This window comes from Erinaceus europaeus, chromosome 8 (assembly GCF_950295315.1).
Source record: "Erinaceus europaeus chromosome 8, mEriEur2.1, whole genome shotgun sequence".
Lineage (NCBI taxonomy): Eukaryota > Metazoa > Chordata > Mammalia > Eulipotyphla > Erinaceidae > Erinaceus > Erinaceus europaeus.
In genome coordinates, this window is record NC_080169.1 from 81,310,481 (window position 1) to 81,331,882 (window position 21,402).

General features: G+C 39.3%; 1 non-coding gene across 1 annotated transcript; it reads left to right on the forward strand.

Annotated features, from left to right (window-relative positions):
- Positions 1 to 219: 219 nt before the first annotated feature.
- Positions 220 to 325, forward strand: LOC132540039 (U6 spliceosomal RNA). Its single transcript, XR_009551319.1, has one exon. It is a non-coding gene; the product is annotated as a U6 spliceosomal RNA (small nuclear RNA).
- Positions 326 to 21,402: the final 21,077 nt, after the last annotated feature.

Below are 21,402 nucleotides of genomic sequence, written 5' to 3' on the forward strand. Positions count from 1 at the left end.
GTATCTCTGTCTCTCTCCCTATCTCCCCCTCAATTTCTCTCTATCTCTATCCAATAATAAATAAAAATATTTTTTAAATCTGTCATAATAAACCCAAGCTAGCATCTGGGAAAATAACCCAGCTTTTAGAATTCAAGACTCACATGCTTGAGGCCTCAGATTTAATACTCAATTTGATCTTTTATGAAATAAGTAAATCTTTTGAAAAGCCTAAGAAGAGTGTTTGCTACAGCAGCACATATACTAAAAATTGGAACGGTACAGAGAAGATTAGCAAGGCCCCTAAACAAAGATAACATGCAAACTCATGGTGTTCCATATTTTTCTGTGTAGTACTATATTTGCAGTAGCACAATTTGTAATCACCAGAACCTGGAAGCAGCTCAAGTGTTCAACATCAGATGAATAGCTTAAAAAATTGTGCAATGTATATATATATGATGGAATACAACTCAGCTGTTAAAAATGAAGTTGTCAGGAGTCCAGCAGTTGTGCAGTGGGTTAAGCGCACGTGGCGCAAAGTGCAAGGACTGGTGCAAGGATCCCGGTTCAAGCCCCCAGCTCCCCACCTGCAGGAGAGTCACTTCACAGGCGGTGAAGCAGGTCTACAGGTGTCTATCTTTCTCTCCTCCTCTCTGTCTTCCCCTCCTCTCTCCATTTCTCTCTTTCTTATCTAACAGTAACGACATCAACAAGAGCAACAATAACTACAACAATAATAAAAAATAAGGGCAACAAAAGAGAAAATAAATATATATAAAAAATTAAAAATAAAAGAAGTTGTCTCCTTTGCTTCCTCTTGGATGAAACTTGAGGACATCATGTTGAGTGAGATGAGCCAAAAAGAGAAAGATAAATACCAAATGATTTCACTTATTAGCGGGACTTAGTAAAGTAGGGAACAAGGAAGGAGACCATAAAGTGAAACATGGATTGGGCATGGTATATTGCACCAAAGCAATGGACTCTAGGGACAGAGGGTGAAGGAAGTGAAGGAGAAAACATTGGGGGCCTGGTACATAATGAAATTGTATGATATGTCAAAGAATCCACTGTAAAGCATTAATCTCCTCAAAAAAAAAAAAAACTAAGAAGAGGGGTCAGTTCATTTTATTAATAACCAGAAAATTAACTCAAGCACACAGATTCAGGGCCTTAAACAATCAATCTACACATACATATGAATACAGAATATAAATGAGAACTTGATCTTTAGCACAAATATTGGAGTCAGAACTTTCAGGACCCAATGAACATATAACAAGATGTTTACAGTGCTGGCCAAAGGACAATCTTGCAATGTGGGGATGGCTCAGCAGAGTGCTTTCTGTGAACCAGAGTCAGCAAAGTAGGGTGCATATCTCCTGCCAAAAGCAGTACCCTCTCTCTGCTGGGAAGGTCCCCTCTAGAACGACTCTTTTACAGGCTCATGCATAGAACAGCTTGGCATGAACACTCACTCATAGTATAGCCACTCTTGGTGTGATGTAAGAAAGATGTTATAGCCAAATTGTGCATGTCCCTCCACCCCCAATGGAATAGCTCTGCTTGCATCTCTTGAAGGGTGAGGGATTGATCAGAGATTTATACTCAAGAGGGCAGGAAATGGCAGAGTCAGTGGTTGTTGCTCTTTGAGTCTGCCAGCCACTCCCACCTCCTGTCACTTGCAGGAACTGTAGTCAAGGTTACCAGAAGAGGTATCTATGACGACTCAGTCCTCCTGCCTGAAATTTGTAACCACTCTGCATGTCACAACCAAAGAAAGTAGGAAGTGGGGGCCTAGGGTGGAGCTGGCAGTGGTATACTTGACTTCAGAGAATAAGCATGTTTGCCAATATAGGTTCTCCAGTAAGTAAAGGTAGTGCAATGTATTTCCTGTGGGGCTCCTTTACTACAGAGTGTAAACCAGCTCTATAACTCAATGCATTTTCAGTCTGTCACAGAACTCTGCAGCTTGAAAATCAGAACAAGTCATTTATCTCACAGCACTATGGTGTAGAGCAGGGGTCTATTAACTACTAAAATGGATATTTTTTGTGGAAAGAAGTTATGACTGAGAACAGAGCACAAGTCACCTTTATACATCTCACAGCACCCTTGTACAGGAAAGATCAGAAAATTAATAAAGTAGTTGTATGCCATCTGTCCTCTGGAAAACACATCTACTTTTCCCCCCTTAACTTCACTTTCATCAATTCACACTACACGCTGGTCTTTGATTTACTTCTTCCTCCCTTTCATAGACCTTTTTTGAAAAGGAAAAAAAACGAGCAATATTCCCATGAAGAAAAGTAGCTCCTTTTTCTACTCAGGGTATCCCCTTATCCACAGGTGGAAATTCTCAGGTGTCAGTAAAAGCACCTGCCTCTTTGGCTATGACTCAAGAACCGAGGTCAGAAGGCTTGTCACCAGTAAAGGAAAATAACCAGTTGGATCAGTGGATGAGAAAGAACATCAATAGGACTGAGACAAAGAGAGGTCAGCTGCAACTGGGTCAGGAGATCAGAGTGGATTAGTAGACTCTGGAATGTTCCTCCTCTGAGGCCTGTCATGGAGGCTTTCAGTCCCTGTGCTCCCTTAGGGACAAGATGACTCAGCACTTGCTATTCTTATGAGGGTCAACACCAGAGGCCCTAGCAAGGCTGACTGCTGTTAAAAACTGACTGTTCTCCTTCTGGTCCCTGGTTTATTCTAGTTCTCTATAGTAAAAATTTGTTCCAGAAGGGATGTGTAACCCATCCTGGTATTTAATGTTCTTTCATTAGTTCCCCCTGCACCCCCCCCCCCCAACTTTGGATAGCAGTCTAAGTCAGGATTTGAACCAACACCAACTGCTCCTACTATCACATACAAATAAGTAACCTTTATTGGCGATCACTTGGTACTGGTATTACGTAAAGAACTTTACAAGGTCGTCCTTTCTAATTCTCAGTGCAAAATAGATATTTTCATCTCTATTTGCAGATGAGAAAACTGAGGCCTGGGTGTTCATTAAATTACTAGAAGATTGAGAATCTACCTCAGGCCTTTTCATTTAAGAGTCCATACGTTTAACCTGTACCCTCTACTGCCTGGCAGAGATTAGAAATGGTTTTTTTGAACTTACATAAAAACTGTAAGGTGATTATATGCAAAAGAAAATGAAAAGCAAATAGTGGGTCAGACTGGATTGAGAAGGGAAGGATGGGGGTGGGGGGGGCTGGTAGACAATCAAATTGGCTAAAAATACTATCCCTTATGTAATGAAAAATCCTACTCAGTACTTATATGTCTTCCAGGTGGGATGTGCTTTATCACTTATTTCCCATTTCTGCATTCCATGATTTATTATTTATCAATATCCTTGCAGTTACTAGGTAACAAAAGTGTAGTCAGTGTCACTGGACATGCCTCTGTCTCATTGCTATCTATCTTCTACCCTCTTTCAAGTGTTCACTATTAAAAACTGGATAAATACACATGTACTTGCACCTAAGGGTGCAAGGGGCCAAATCTGCCCAAAAGGGAAAAAAAGGTCTCTTTAACAAATGGTGCTGGCAAAATTGGACACATGTAGAAAATGAAACAAAAATACCACTTAACACCATATACCAAAATTAGCTCAAAATTTTCCTCATCTTTCTTCTCTCTTTCTCCCTCTCATTGTTTCAGGGGCTTCACAGCTCCAGCTTGATTTCTTCTAATACAAATGGAGGTCAGGCTTCCATTCTGGTGTCTTTTAAGAAAAATTTAAGTTTATAATTAATAGTGGGTCAAAAGGATTTTAAGATCATAGTGTATAGTTCCACCACCAAAGTTCTGTATTTCTACTCTTCCCTTCCACTTCCCAAAGATGACCACCATATTTAGTTTTTACAAAATTTTAGAAACATTTGCTTCTGGTTTTTGTTGTCTCCAAGTTCAGTTTTCTAGATTCCACATATGAGTGAAACCATCCTGTAATTGCCTTTTATCTCTTTACTTAATTTGCTAAGCATTATTCTGGTGTCTTTTTTGTTATAATAGTTTAGCATGTACCCTAGTAAACCTGTTTCTTTCTCATTTATAAAGTAATATACATTTGCTTTAGAAACTTGGTGCTAAGTAGAAAGAAGATGACACAAACAGTTATTTTTGAGTAGTCCAAACTAAATTTCCTGCTCTCTTATCTCTCTATACTCTCTTATAAAGGATGATTTAGATAGCTATTTATTTCCTTGTTCATTCAAAAATACCTGATAAGTACATACCTTTCACTAAGTGCTAGTGACAAAATAATCTGACATGGGAGATTGTGAGATCACAGTCTTGAGAAAAGTTGGACAGGCAGAACTAAAGAAGCCCTTTAAACAAAATATACTGAGTACCTTGATGGAATTCTTCACATGGGACTACAGAAGAGGGCCATATGGTAGCATAAAGGTGGTATTAATGAAAGCCTCCAGGAGAAGGGAGCCAAAAGAAAGCAGAGAAGAAGAAAAATGGTGGAGATTTCAAGCTAAGCAGAACACTTTGCACCAAAACTTGCATGCAAAAAGATTTGAGGTATTTTCAAGAAAACACACAGGCAATAAGGTGTTGATGCTGTGAAAAGTTGAGAGATTCTGGAACCAGAAAAGACCTAGAATTGCCAAAACAATCTTGAGAAAAAAGAACAGAACCGGAGGCATAACACTCCCAGATTTCAAACTGTATTATAGGGCCATTGTTATCAAAACTGCTTGGTACTGGAACATGAATAGACACATTGACCAGTAGAATAGAATTGAGAGCCCAGAAGTGAGGTTCCACACCTATGGACATCTAATCTTTGACAAAGGGGCCCACTATTAAATGGGGAAAGCAGAGTCTCTGCAACAAATGATGTTGGAAACAATGGGTTGAAACATGCAGAAGAATGAAACTGAACCACTGTATTTCACCAAATACAAAAGTTAATTCCAAGTGGATCAAGGACTTGGATGTTACACCAGAAACCATCAGATACTTAGAGGAAAATATTGGCAGAACTCTTTTCCACATAAATTTTAAAGACATCTTCAATGAAACGAGTCCAATTACAAAGAAGACTAAGGCAAGTATAAACGTATGGGACTACATCAAATTAAAAAGCTTCTGTACAGCAAAAGAAACCACTACCCAAACCAAGAGACCCCTCACAGAATGGGAGAAGATCTTTACATGCCATACATCAGATAAGAGTTTATTACCAACATATATAAAGAGCTTGCCAAACTCAACAACAAGACAACAAATAACCCCATCCAAAAATGGGGGGAGGACTTGGACAGAATATTCACCACGGAAGAGATCCAAAAGGCCGAGAAACACATGAAAAAATGCTCCAAGTCTCTGATTGTCAGAGAAATGCAAATCAAGACAACAATGAGATACCACTTCACTCCTGTGAGAATGTCATACATCAGAAAAGGTCACAGGAGCAAATGCTGGAGAGGGTGTGGGGTCAAAGGAACCCTCCTACACTGCTGGTGGGAATATCAATGGGTCCAACCTCTGTGGAGAACAGTCTGGAGAACTCTCAGAAGGCTAGAAATGGACCTACCCTATGACCCTGCAATTCCTCTCCTGGGGATATATCCTAAGGAACCCAACACACCCATCCAAAAAGATCTGTGTACACATATGTTCTTGGCAGCACAATTTGTAATAGCCAAAACCTGGAAGCAACCCAGGTGTCCAACAACAGATGAGTGGCTGAGCAAGTTGTGGTCTATATACACAATGGAATACTACTCAGCTGTAAAAAATGGTGACTTTACCGTTTTCAGCTGATCTTGGATGGACCTTGAAAAATTCATGTTAAGTGAAATAAGTCAGAAACAGAAGGATGAATATGGGATGATCTCACTCTCAGGCAGAAGTTGAAAAACAAGATCAGAAAAGAAAACACAAGTAGAACCTGAAATGGAATTGGCATATCGCACCAAAGTAAAAGACTCTGGGGTGGGTGGGTGGGTGGGTGGGAGAATACAGGTCCATGAAGGATGATAGAGGACCTAGTGGGGGTTGTATTGTTATATGGGAAACTGGGGAATGTTATACATGTACAAGCTATTGTATTTACTGTTGAATGTAAAACATTAATTCCCCAATAAAGAAATAAAAAAAAAAGTTGAGAGGTGAGCATGGAGAGCACAAAAGGGTGAGGTCAATGGTGGTTGGGGTAGATATCATAGTAGTTATGCAAACAGATTCTCATGCCTGAGGCTCTAAAGTTCCAGGTTCATTCCCCTTACCACCATAAGCCACAGCTAAATGTGCTCTGAAAAAAAAAAAAAGAAAGAAAAAGTCATGGGGTCTTTGCAGGGGAGGGATGACAAGGTGATTTGGGATTTTTTTTCTGGTGAAGTTTTATTGAAGGGTACTCAGCACAAGTGAGAAATTGTAAGTGCACTTCTTACATTGACTAAATACTCCTAATAGTTCGGTGCTGGTAAACATTTTAGGAGGCAAATGGGCTTAGAAATAGGGAACTACTTAGGAGACTGCAGTGAAGTAAGAAATGTTGATGACTCGCACCATGTGTTTGCATGATGAAATGAAAAGCATGATGAAGTATGTAACATAATGACATGTTGTCTAAGACATGTAATATTGTTAACCCTTGGGAAGTCAACAAAACTTTATTCTAAAAATACTTAAAAATGAATTTGAGAAATAGTTAGGAAATTAAAGCAAAAAGGGCACAATCTGGTAACTAAAGATGAGATGAAGAAAGATGACGACTCTCAAATGATTTCTGGATTTCTAACTTGTTTGACTGGATATATGGGAGTGACAGTGTGATTGGATTTAGCTATCACCCAAGAAAGAGCTTATTATGAAGGTAAAGAAGTTTAACTTTCAAGTCCTTTTCCTGGTATGGACCTATTCAAAAGCTCTTGGGAGAAGCCCCAGTAATATTGTTTTCTTAAATATGTATTCTATTTTATTTTATTTATTTATTTATTTTATTTATTTATACCCTTTTGTTGCCCTTGTTATTTTATTGTTGTAGTTATTATTGTTGTTGTCGTTGTTGGATAGGACAGAGAGAAATGGAAAGAGGGAGGGGAAGACAGAGAGGAGGAGAGAAAGATAGACACCTGCAGACCTGCTTCACCGCCTGTGAAGCGACTCCCCTGCAGGTGGGGAGCCGGGGTTCAAACCGGGATCCTTATGCCGGTCCTTGTGCTTTGCGCCACCTGCGCATAGCCCGCTGCGCTACAGCCCAACTCCCTTAAATATGTATTCTTAAAGAGGGCCCATACCCTCTTTATACTGGTAGTAACTTCAAACACTCAAAACCTGAATGCACTCCGCTCATTCCTTTCAATTCAATTCACTTCTTTCAATTCATTCATCAGACTTACTATTAGATTAATCTGTGTCTAAATACCTTTGATATCATGAAAATTCTCTCCTCTACAGTTACTTTTACCAGCATGACAATATACCTAAAATTGCTGTTCACTTCCTTTTTCTAATATCATCTAAAACCATGTCTATAGATCAAAAAAATAAATAAGAGAAAGATAATTTTGATTTATCTGCCAAAGAACAAGATTGTCACTTTAAGTTTTGAAGTCTTTAGTCCTTTAAGATCTACCTGCCAACAAAGCTTCATTCGTAGCAATTACTCTGTTGAATTTTCCATTTATATGTAATTTTATTTTTTAAATACTTATTTATAGGAGGTTCCTGGAAGATGGCAGACTGAGAAGCTGATAGTGGCTTGAGCTCTGACCACAACTTCTGGGAACGATAGGATTTTCTGCCTTTAGTAGGCCAGTCAATAAGGGGTCCTAGCGGTGACACCAAGGAGGAGGTGACTATACCTTAATTTGGGTTAAAAATTAGAGTAGAAAAAAAGGGGGAAAATTTTTTTTCCATTTAATTATAAAGCACACCTCCTCCCCTTCCCCCACTCCATAACCAGTCCCTGGGGACCAGCTCCTAGCAGGCTCCCCTGCTGAGCTTCTGTCTTTTCCAAATTCCTGTCCCACCAGGGAGTATCATTCATTCTAAGTCTATACCCTTCTGAAACCTCTGGCCTATTTTATTTCTAAGTTGCCAACCCCCCCACCTCACCCTGCATAGCTAATTAAATACTTAAAAATAAATAAATAAATAAATAAATAACTCTTTCCTTTCACCGCTCTTTTATGACTATTCTTTTCTTATCTTTTTCTTTTTTCTCTCTCTCTTTCTTTTTTTTTCCTGTTCTCATTCTTGTCATCCTTTCTCCCTTAATCCTACAGCTTCCAAAGCCACAGGCCCCATCCCCCACACCACCAAACAGTGTGCTTTTTTGAATTCACTGATAAACATTTGGGAATTATTTTGGGGAAGAATTCTGAATCAGTGTGGACTCTCACTGCGAGTGTCTCTGCTCAACTTCCCTTCCTCCTTTAGCCACCCCTAGAATATACAGTGGATAGTAGATTTGCATAAATGTCTATTTCAGCTATCCTTGTCTAGTCCTGAGGCTTTTTTTTTTCTCATTCTTAACAATCAGCTGCCTCTGATCACGAGGTTTGAGGTAATCTGGCACAGGGCTTTTTTTTTAACCCTGCTCTATTTTATTATTAATATTATATAAAGACATATATCTTATCCCCCTTTAGGTTTATCAGAATTAACTCTTAGGGTATCTTTCATTGCTAGGGTAGTGGGCATCATTGCTAGGGTAGTGGGCATCTTATCTACAGGCTCTCCCCTCCCTCCTCCTCCTAGCTAATTAAAAAAAATTAAATTAAACTAAAAATAAAGTAATAAAAAAAACCTTTCCTTTCACTGCTCTTTAATTACAGCTCTTTTTCTTATCTTTTCCCTTTTCTCTCACTTGTCTCTTTTTTCTTTTTCTATCTTGTCATACACTTCTTCCTTCCTTCTTCTTTGTCTTTCTGAATTTGTGAATTATTTTGGGGAAGAAATCTGACTCAGAGTGGACTCTCTATGTGTGTATATCTGCTCTAGTTCCCTTTCCCCTCTTGATACCCCTAGAATATACAGTGGATAGTAGATTTGCATAACTGTCTATTCTTGCTATCCCTTCTTTCTTCTCTCTTTCTTCTTCACTGGGATTTGGTTACTATTTTTTCACGGACTGGAGAAATTGTTTGGCTAACTGGTAGTGATTAAACCGCTTCAATACTTGCTACAGTTGCTACTGTAATTCCTGAGGTTGGTAAGTGCAATTTTCATAAAGGTATTTAGTACAGTGTTGCTTGTACTCAAGACACAACAGCTGAGGAACAACAGAGCATAAAAAAAAAAAAAAAAGAAACACATAAGTCAAAAAAATGGGTAGATCAAGAACAAATAAAACTGCTACTCCAATGAATGAAGACAAGAGTGCAGAAGAAACTACAAATCAGCCAGAAGTAACCATAGATAAGAAAAGTATGCAAGCAATAATAAATTTATTAATCACAGAAATGAAAACAACATTGGAGGAAAGGAATGGCAGTATTAGGGAAACAATAGTTGAGACCCCCAAGGAATATACTGATTATCTTGAAGCAATTAGAGAACTGAAAGCTGAAATAGCTGTAATGAAGAAAGAAGCTGAGGCAAGGGAAAGCAGACTAACAGAAGCAGAAAACAGAATTAGTCAGAGGATGAGTTAGAGAAAACGAAGAAAGAGGTGAAAGAGCTTAAAAAGAGATTGAGAGACACTTGTCGTATGCTTTACATTGGTTTGTTCTAGCCCTCCCCCGCCAAGAGAATTGGATCAGTCCAATTAATTTCACGGGCCTGCTTGGCCCCGCCCCAAGGAACCCCGAGGGAGGGTTCCTGAGTTCCTGAGTTCGAGAGTTTGAGAGTGACAGAGTAAGAGAGAGTTCCACAGTGGAAGAGTTTCAGAGGGTTCCCCAGTACGAGAGTTCCAGAGTTCCTGAGTTCCAGAGTAAGGGAGAGGGTTCCTGAGTTCGAGAGTAAGAGAGAGAGTGCTTGTGCCGCCACAAAGAGACAGCAGAGTTCTGTTTGGTGATTAGTTTGTCTTAGTTTATGAATCGTTGTTCCTGAATAAAGAAATACAGCTGCACTGCCCAGCCGTTGTCTCCGCGTCTCTGTTACCCGCCTGTGAAGCTAAGAGTTCTAGAGTGCCAGAGTTGGAGAGTTCCTGAGTTCCAGAGTAAGAGAGAGAGTGTTTGCGCCGCCGCAAAGAGACAGCAGAGTTCTGTTTGGTGATTAGTTTGTCTTAGTTTATGAATCGTTGTTCCTGAATAAAGAAATACAGCTGCACTGCCCTGCCGTTGTCTCCGCGTCTCTGTTACCCGCCCGTGAAGCTAACCCGCCCGGCAAGAGCCGTCCAAAAATTTTAACAACAGACACTGAAAACAACAACAGAGACATATGGGATGATCTCAAAAGAAGTAACATTCACGTAATAGTCCTGCCAGAGGAAGAAAGAGAGGAAGGGGAAGCAAACATTCTAGAGGAAATAATAGAAGAAAACTTCCCAGACCTGAATAACAGAAAGCACATCAAGATTCAACAGGCCCAGAGAGTACCAAACAGAATCAACCCAGACCTGAAGACACCAAGACACATCATAGTCACAATGAGAAGAAGTAAGGATAAAGAAAGGATCCTAAGGCTGCAAGAGAGAAACAAAAAGTCACATACAAGGGAAAACCCATAAGATTATCTGCAGACTTCTCCACTCAAACTCTAAAAGCCAGAAGAGAATGGCAAGATATCTATCGAGCCCTGAATGAAAAAGGGTTTCAACCAAGGATAATATATCCTGATAGACTTTCATTCAAACTAGATTGAGGGATCAAAACCTTCTTAGACAAACAACAGTTAAAGGAGGCAACCATCACCAAACCGGCACTGAAAGATGATCTAAAAGACCTCTTATAAACAAGAACATCACTACAAAACTGGCAATATATCAGAGCAAACAAAAAAATATTTTTTTTTAACAATGGCACTACAATACATTAAAACCATAATATCAATAAATGTCAATGGCTTAAACTCACCCATCAAAAGGCACAGATTTGGGGGATGGATCAGAAAACATAATCCAACCATATGCTGGTGGCAAGAATCCCATCTGTCACAACAATATAAACACAGACTTAAAGTGAAAGGATGGAAAACTGTCATACAGGCTAACGGACCACAAAAAAGGGCAGGAACAGCCATTCTCATCTCAGACACGATATATTTTAAATTAAATAAAGTAATAAAAGATAGGCAAGGACATTACATAATGATTAGAGGATCAATCAGCCAAGAAGACTTAACAATCCTTAACATCTATGCACCCAATGAGGGACCATCTAAATATGTCAAGCACTTACTGAAAGAATTTCAAAAATACATCAGTAGTAATACAATAATAGTGGGAGACTTCAATACACCACTCTCACACTTACACAGATCAACAAAGCAGAGAACCAACAAAGATACAAGAGAATTGAATGAAGAGATTGACAGACTAGACCTCTTGGACATTTTCAGAGTCCTTCACCCCAAAAAACTGGAATACACCTTCTTTTCAAATCCACATAACACATACTCAAGGATAGACCACATGTTAGGCCACAAAGAGAGCATCAATAAATTCAAGAGCATTGAAATAATCCCAAGTATCTTCTCAGACCACAGTGGAGTAAAACTAACATTTAATAACAAACAGACAATTATTAAAAGTCAAAGAATTTGGAACCTAAACAACATACTCCTTAAGAACCACTGGGTCAGAGATTCACTCAAGAAGGGAATTCAAATGTTCCTGGAAACTAATGAAAATGAAGACACAACCTATCAAAATATTTGGGACACAGCTAAAGCAGTACTGAGAGGGAAACTTATAGCCATACAATCACATATTAAACACCAAGAAGAAGCTCAAATGAATGGCCTTACTGCACACCTCAAGGACTTAGAGGAAGAGGAACAACGGAACCCTAAAACATCCAGAAGGACAGAAATCACTAAAGTTAGAGTAAAAATAAACAACATCGAAAATAAAAGAACCATACAAAAGATCAATGAAGCCAAAGGTTGGTTCTTTGAAAGATTAAACAAAATTGACAACCCCTAGCCAGAATCACCAAACAAAAAAAAGAGAAGACTCAAATTAATAGGATTGTAAATGATGGAGGAGACATTACAACTGACACCACAGAAATCCAGAGAATTCTGTGAAACTTCTACGAAGAACTATACGCCACCAAGCTAGAGAATCTGGAAGAAATGGTACAAATCCTAGAAGCATATGCCCTTCCAAAACTGAACCAAGAAGAACTACAAAATCTAAATGCACCAATCACAGACAAATAAATTGAAACCGTTATTAAGAACCTCCCCAACAACAAAAGTCCTGGACCAGATGGCTTCACAAATGAATTCTACAAAACTTTCAGGAAACAGTTAGTACCCATACTTCTTAAGCTTTTCCATAAGATTGAAGAAACAGGAATACTCCCATCCACCTTCTATGAAGCCAACATCACCCTGATACCAAAAGCTGATAGGGACAGAACAAAAAAGGAAAACTACAGACCAATATCTCTGATGAACATAGATGCCAAAATATTAAACAAGATCTTGGCCAACCGGATACAGCAACACATCAAAAAGATTGTTCATCATGACCAAGTGGGATTCATCCCAGGAATGCAAGGCTGGTTCAACATCCATAAGTCAATCAAAGTCATTCACCACATCAATAAAAGCAAAGCCAAAAACCACATGATTATCTCAATAGATGCAGAGAAAGCCTTTGACAAAATCCAACACCCATTCATGCTCAAAACTCTACAAAAAATGGGAATAGATGGGAAATTCCTCAAGATAGTGGAGTCTATATATAGCAAACCTACAGCCAACATCATACTCAACGGACAGAAGTTGAAAGCATTCCCCCTCAGATCGGGGACTAGACAGGGCTGTCTACTATCACCGTTACTCTTCAACATAGTATTGGAAGTTCTTGCCATAGCAATCAGGCAAGAGAAAGAAATCAAAGGAATACAGATTGGAAGGGAAGAAGTCAAACTCTCACTATTTGCAGATGATATGATAGTATACATAGAAAAACCTAAAGAATCCAGCAGAAAACTACTGGAAATTATTAGGCAATATAGCAAGGTATCAGGCTACGAAATCAATGTACAAAAATCAGTGGCATTTCTTTATGAAAACACTAAATCTGAAGAAGAAGACATCCAGAAATCACTCCCACTTACTGCTGCAGCAAAATCAATCAAATACCTAGGAATAAAGTTGACCAAAGAAGTGAAAGACTTATATGCTGAAAACTATGAGTCTCTACTCAAGGAAATAGAAACTGATACTATGAAATGGAAAGATATCCCATGCTCATGGATTGGAAGAATAAATATCATCAAAATGAATATTCTCCCCAGAGCCATATACAAATTTAATGCAATACCCATCAAAGTTCCACCAAGCTTCTTTAAGAGAATAGAACAAACACTACAATCATTTATCTGGAACCAGAAAACACCTAGAATTGTCAAAACCATCTTAAGGAAAAGAACCAGAAATGGAGGCATCACACTCCCAAACCTTAAACTATATTATAAAGCCATCATCATCAAAACAGCATGGTACTGGAACAAAAATAGGCACACAGACCAGTGGAACAGAATTGAAAGCCCAGAAATTAATCCCCACACCTATGGACTTCTAATCTTTGACAAGGGGGCCCAAAGGATTAAATGGAAAAAGGAGGCTCTCTTCAATAAATGGTGCTGGGAAAACTGGGTTGTAACATGCAGAAGAATGAAATTGAACCACTTTCTCTCACCAGAAACAAAAATCAACTCCAAACTGATCAAAGATCTAGATGTCAGACCAGAAACAATCAAATACTTAGAGGAAAACATTGGTAAAACAGTTTCCCACCTACACCTCAAGGACATCTTTGATGAATCAAACCCAATTGCAATGAAGACTAAAGCAGAAACAAACCAATGGGACTACATCAAATTGAAAAGCTTCTGCACAGCCAAAGAAACTATTAAACAAACAAAGAGACCCCTCACAGAATGGGAGAAGATCTTCACATGCCATACATCAGACAAGAAACTAATCACCAAAATATATAAAGAGCTAAGCAAACTTAGCACCAAAAAAGCAAATGACCCCATCCAAAAATGGGCAGAGGATATGAACAAAACATTCACCTCAGAGGAGATCCAAAAGGCTAACAAACATATGAAAAACTGCTCTAGGTCACTGATTGTCAGAGAAATGCAAATTAAGACAACACTAAGATACCACCTCACTCCTGTAAGAATGGCATACATCAAAAAGGACAGCAGCAACAAATGCTGGAGAGGTTGTGGGGACAGAGGAACCCTTCTACATTTCTGTTGGGAATGTAAATTGGTACAACCTCTGTGGAGAGCAGTCTGGAAAACTCTCAGAAGGCTAGATATGGACCTTCCATATGATCCAGTAATTCCTCTCCTGGGCTTATATTCCAAGGACTCCATAACACCCAACCAAAAAGAAGTGTGTACTCCTATGTTCATGGCAGCACAATTCATAATAGCTAAAACCTGGAAGCAACCCAGGTGCCCAACAACAGATGAGTGGCTGAGAAAGCTGTGGCATATATACACAATGGAATACTATGCAGCTATCAAGAACAATGAACCCACTTTCTCTGACCCATCTTGGGCAGAGCTAGAAGGAATTATGTTAAGTGAGCTAAGTCAGAAAGATAAAGATGAGTATGGGATGATCCCACTCATCAACAGAAGTTGAGTAAGAAGATCTGAAAGGGACACTAAAAGCAGGACCTGACCAAATTGTAAATAGGGCACCAAAGTAAAAACCCTGTGGTGAGGGGTAGACATGCATCTTCCTGGGCCAGTGGGGGGTGGGAGTGGGTAGGAGGGATGGGTCATAGTCTTTTGGTGGTGGGAATGGTGTTTATGTACACTCCTAGTAAAATGTAGTCATATAAATCACTAATTAATACGAGAGGGGGAAAATTAATTGTATGTCTCAAAGTTTCTCAAAACACAAACTGAATCTTTTCTCAATATATGCAGTGTAATTGATATGCAGACTCTCTCAAAAACCTAGACCAAGTAGATCAGAAGCAACCAATAGCACAGCTATATATAAGATACTGGGTACTGTACAGCAAACCATAACAAAAGGACTTTTCAAAGTTAACCCAATTACCAAATAATGTGATGATAACATTAACTATCGATTGTCTTTTTGAACCCTAAGACAGCAGGAACCTCACATCTCCACTATAAAGCCTATACTTCCCCCAGTCCTGGAACCCTTGGATAGGGCCCACTTTCCCGTATGCTTCTCCCAATCCATATCAAATAATATTGCATCCACCGATCACAACCTAACCAACACGATGGCCACCTCAACATGCTTCACTTCAGACTGTGTCCAGAGACTTCATGTGTGGAATGACAACCCTTCAGCTTCATTACTCGGGTGAGACCTTTCCTTTCATAGTATACTCTAATTCCATCTCAGGTGGTTCACTTTCTAACAAAGTCCCCAAACCTAGATATACACCAGTTTCTGTGAGAGAGAGCATATGTTCACACGTATCTGTAAACTACTGCAAAATATATACCTGAAAGCAGAAGTACACTAGAGTTTGCAGTGAGTACCCCCCTAACACTTCCTCTCCACTATTCCAAGCTTTGGGTACATGATTGTTCAACAATTTCTTTGGCTTCGTATGTTAACTCTCTTTTCAGTCACCAGGTTCCAGATGTCATCAGGATGCCGGCCAGGTTTCCCTGGACCGAAGACCCCACCAATGTGTCCTGGAGCTCAGCTTCCCCAGAGACCTATCCTACTAGGGAAAGAGAGAGGCAGACTGGGAGTATGGACCAACCAGTCAACGCCCATGTTCAGCGGGGAAGCAATTACAGAAGCCAGACCTTCTACCTTCTGCAACCCACAATGACCCTGGGTCCATGCTCCCAGAGGGATAGAGAATGGGAAAGCTATCAGAGGAGGGGGTGGATATAGAGATTGGGTGGTGGGAATTGTGTGGAATTGTACCCCTCCTACCCTATGGTTTTGTTAATTAATCCTTTCTTAAATAAAAAATTAAAAATAAATAAATAAATAATAAATAAATACTTATTTATAGAGCCAGGCAGTTGTACATCTAGTTGAGTGTACATATTACAATGCACAAGGACATAGGTTCAAGTCCCTTGTCCCCTCTTATGGGGTGAAGCTTCATGAGTGGTGAAGCAGTGCTGCAGGTGTCTCTTTTTCCTCTTACTATCTTCCCCTTCCCTCTTGAACTCTCTATCTCTCCAATAAATAAAATAAATAAATACATAAATACATGATTGAAAAAATCTGGATGGGTTAAGTTAAAGTATTCTATATTCCAATAAATAAATAAATAAATAAATAAATAAATAAATAAATAAGGGGGGCACGGGACAGTGGCACACATGGTTAAGCTTAACATTACCAAATGCAAGGTCTTGGATTTGAGACCCTGCTCCCAACCTGTGGGGGGAGATGCTTCACAAAAGAAAAAAAAAAATGGCAGCTGGGAGAGGTGGATTCATAGTGCCGGCAACTGAGCCTGAGCAGTAACCCTGGTAGAAAAAAAAAAAAGCAGAGAATCAGAGCATCACTCCAGTACATATTTGCTGGTGCTCACGTGGGTGGCCTCACAACCCGTGGTAGCTGCTGCTGGCCTTCCTGTCAAGGGCTCAAGGGACCTCAAGATGCAGAAGGAAAACAGCCAGGAGAAATTCAGGTATGAACTTCCAACTTTATTCTGAGAAGGAGAATCTTATATAGCAAGTAGAACAAAGAACATTTTTCACATATGTCAGTAATCACAGGGTTTCAATAGGCCAGTGCCCCTATGGTGGGGAGAGCTAATGAATGACCAGAATTGATGAGGTACAAAGAGGTCAAAGCCATGAGGCAAGAAATGTTAATTATCTAAAGGTGTTAGGAAACATATGGTTGCTAAAACAGCAGAGTGAGATAAAGCAGAGAATGGCAGAGTATTGATGTAAGCCATAATAAAGAACCAGGAAGGGGGGTGTGTGTGGAAGTCCTATTGTTATGTTACTGGCAAGGCAGTGTGGGGAGTATTCAAGCAGGCAACCATTTGGTTTGTAGCAGAGGAATGAGTTAAGTGTTAGAAGTTGCAGGTCTCTGTGAAATCTGGGAAGCTGATAAGAGGAAGTTGAGTCAAGAAAAGCATTTCCTGCCAAGCTTTATCCCTGAAAGGGAGACTGAGAGGTGAGGTTGTCTTTCCAGACCTCCATCACAAGGATGGGGGAGTTCCTCTAAGATCTACCATGCTTTCATGTAATCCCACACATATTATCCCCAAGGAGTCCAGCATTTTACTGCCTTGTCACCTCCAAGGTCACTGAACTTACTGTTTTTTTTTAATTTACTATCACTGTTTTTGCTTCATTTTTATGCCAGTTGTGGCTCTTTTTTTTTTTTTTTTTAATTTCTTTCTTGGGGAATTAATGTTTTACATTCAATAGTAAATACAATAGTTTGTACATGCATAACATTTCCCAGTTTTCCATATAATAATACAACCCCCACTAAGTTCTCTGTCATCCTTTTTGAACCTGTATTCTCCCCCCACCTACCCACCCCAGAGTCTTTTACTTTGGTGCAACATGCCAATTCCAGTTCAGGTTTCTACTAAGTTGTGGCTCTTCTAACTGAAGCATGTTTAATCTCAGATTAGGCCAGACAGTGATGATTAATGTTTGTGGTATCTCTTACTACAGAAAGTATCTTTTTTGTAGCTACAGAATTCAGCCTGTATGAGTTTACTTTAAATTTATGATTTGATAATGTTGAGTCAAAGACAACATCCACTCTACAATGTTCATCCTGGGCCATAAACCTTTGAATATTACTCAGTAGTTCTGTATCTGGAATATAGCATACTGTCATTTTCAGTCACAGAGCTGCTCTGGACTATTCTTTCACTGAAAGAAGAGTTATCTTCATTATTGTTCACTGCATTGCCACCTGAAAAATTACTTCTGAGAATTTTTTTCTGCTATCTGAGCAGCTGTTACTTGTGTATGAAAAAGCTAACTACACTTCCTAAGCTTTTACCCCCATAATATCCCTTCTGCTTCAATAGACATCCAGACACACTAAAATAAGACTCCTACGATCAATGTATAATAATAGAAGTCTCAATAAACAAGGCAGCTTTGTCATGTTCTTTTTCTCTTTGGGTAGGCAAAACACAAGTATGACAGCTTTTTTTTTTTACATAAAAGGATTTACTTACTTATACATTTTAATTAGAGGGGACAGAGAGACCAGAGACCAGAGCACTGCTCTTCACATGTGGTAATAGGAATAGAACCAGAGGCCTTAAATGTGCAATCCCTGTACTGGCCAGCATTCTGGTCTCGGGTCTAGTATCGTGTGTGTGTGTGTGTGTGTGTGTGTGTGTGTGTGTGTGTGTAAGAGAAAAAGAACCAGAGTATCATTCTGGTACTTATGATGCCATGAGTCAAACTTTAGACCCCATGTTTGAGAGTCCAACACTTTTTAAAGTAAAGATAATACCTTATAGTCTCATGTTACAAAAACTATAAGTTGCTTATTTTTTTTACAGACTTTCAGTTTTTCTTATATGAGGATAACTTACAGGATGAAGACATAGTTCATCCAGTAGCATGTACCTTCCCATGAGGAAGGACCTGAGTTGGAGCCAGCTACTATCTGACAGCAACATGGTTGGTGGAGTGATTTTGTGGTTTCATTCTTCCCCCTCCTTCTTTCTCTCTCTGAAATAAAGAATAAAAAAAAAATTGGTACAAATGTTCTCAATGCAACACTTAAAAAAGAGAGGATAGGACTGGCAAAATATTTTACTTGGATATTGCTTTGCCGTGTATGTCATGTGGGATGAAGTCCAACCCCCCATCACTTTGAATGAAACTTTGGTGCTGTGGTTCCATTCTCTCTCTGTTTCTGACTTGGCATTTCTATCTCTCTCTGGAAAAGTATCATCCCAGAGTGGGAGAGCCCCAGAGATGACAAAAAGGGAAAATAAATACATAAATAAATAGATAAATAAATGAGAACTTACTATGGAGATAAGCTGTTAAATAAATATAGAATTTTCTATTACAAGGCAACTCTTGAGTCACAGTACAGATGCTACTTAGCAGAGCTTTATCACCTCTCCCTTTTGTTTAAGCTTCTTGTATTTCTTTAGTCCCTTCATTTCTCTGTTACATGTTAACAGATACATATTAGAGGTGTGGTGATATTGACAGTATCTTCAAACTATCAGCACTTCACTATAGTAAAGGAATATGGGTCTGCCTACCATATTCCACAGAGGGAGTTATGAACCTGGAAAAGCACACAGTTATAATCCTAAGTAACACAGAACAGATGTAGCCTGGTCTAAGTGGAGGATTTCGGAACGCAGTTTTTTTTTTTTTTCTTTTTCTGCAAAATGCCATTTTCTCTATTGTAAGTTTCTGGTATTAGCTCAGGCCTTCTGTTCTATGTGGTGCATTGGGGGATTTAGAAATGGGCACTAACTGATGGATGTAGTAAAGCATACAGGGAAGGCTGCAACAACTTGGGGAAGGTGTCTCATAACCAGACAGCAACAAGTGATCTGCTGAGAACTAAGCTGCTGTCTGGCTCCAGTCTTCTGTCTGGTGATAGGGAGCCAACCTCACAGATGTGAGGGGCAGAAGAACAGGCTTTGGGGAAGTCTCAGAACTTCCTGGATAAAGAGTCTAGTAAAAGGTCAGTGATTGTTAACATGCAGGTGGGCTCAAATAATGTCTGGCAAGATGGTGTGAGAGGGGAGAATAGGCTTATAAAGCTGGATTAGAACAGAAAGTAGCTCCCAATTATGAGGAAAGTATAGAAAGATCATTAACTGTAAATCCCATCTATCTGATCTAATGCCCATTATCTATTCATACCTAACACAGGAGCCTGTGTAACCTCCGCAGCAGTCTGAGCTGTCAGTCTGAGCTCGCAGTCCATGGTCACAGCTAGGAACATTCTAGGCTGCACTCATCTCAGGACCAGTCTTCCTTGAGTCCCTCTGGAACATATCAAAAATAGACTTCCTAGCTTCTTCCCACATGAAGATCCTTAGCTTCATCTAATCTATTCTTACCTTTAGGTTCCTGTTTATCAAAAAATTTGATCAAGGGCCCGTGAGACAGAATACATGTGCAAACATACCCATGGGTTAGGGGAAAAATATACACTTTAAAGCAAAAAAGTGCATAATAGTTTGAATTGACCCAAAACAGCAAGAAAGTAGAAAGACCTAAAAAAAAAAAAAAAGACACCATAAAATGATACTTATAAACCTTTTCCATATTTGGAAGCTACTCTTTGCCCTGTTCCAGCTTTCTAGTCCTATTTCCAACTATAACACCATCTACCCAGACAATACCTTTGGTCTACCCGCATGTTGGCTGTTGTTTTCAGGCAGAAATTAGTAAAGTCATGGGTCCCTTGGAATATACCTAAAATAAACCTACTAGCTTTTTCCAAAGTGGAGATCCTAAAACTCATCTGTTATTTTCTTGCTTTTAGGTTCCTGATTATTAAACAATTTGTTCTGCTTTATATCTTAATGATTTTTCAGCCACTAAGTTTCAGATGCTACCATGATGCCAACCTGACTTCCCCAGACAGAGGACCTGAACCCCCACCACTCCAGAGCCCTGCCCCACTAGGGAAAGATAGGGACAGGCTGGGAGTGTGGATTGACCTGCCAACACCCATGTTCAGTGGAGAAGCAAATACACAAGCCAGACCTTCCACCTTCTGCACCCCATAATGACCCTGAGTTTATGCTCCCAGAAGGATAAAGAATAGAAAAACTTTCAAGGGAGGGGATGGGATACAGAACTCTGGTGGTGGAATTGTACCCCTCTTATCGTATGGTATTGTTGATATTTTTTTACTTTATAAATACAAAATACAAAAAAATAATATCAATAAAAAAGTGAAAAAATGTTGTCCTGCTTTATATCTTACCTTTCAGCCACTAAGTTGCACAAGCTACAATGATACCATCCTAACTTCCTTGGGTAGTCGACTTCACCAATGAGTCCTTGGAACCTTACTTCTCCAGAGCCCTATCCCACTAAGGAAAGATACAAATAGACTGGGATTAAGGATTGACCTGCCAATGTCCATGTTCAGAAGAGAAGTAATTATAGAGACCAAACCTTACATTTTCTGCACTCCATAAAGAATTCTGGTCTATACTCCCAGAGGGATAAAGAATAGGGAATCTTATAATGGAGGAAATAGAGTACAGAACTCTGGTGGTGGAAATTGTATGGGATTGTACCGTGTTATCTTACAATCTTGTTGATCATTAAGTCACTGAAAAATAAAAAGGAAGGAAAAAAGTGTGTA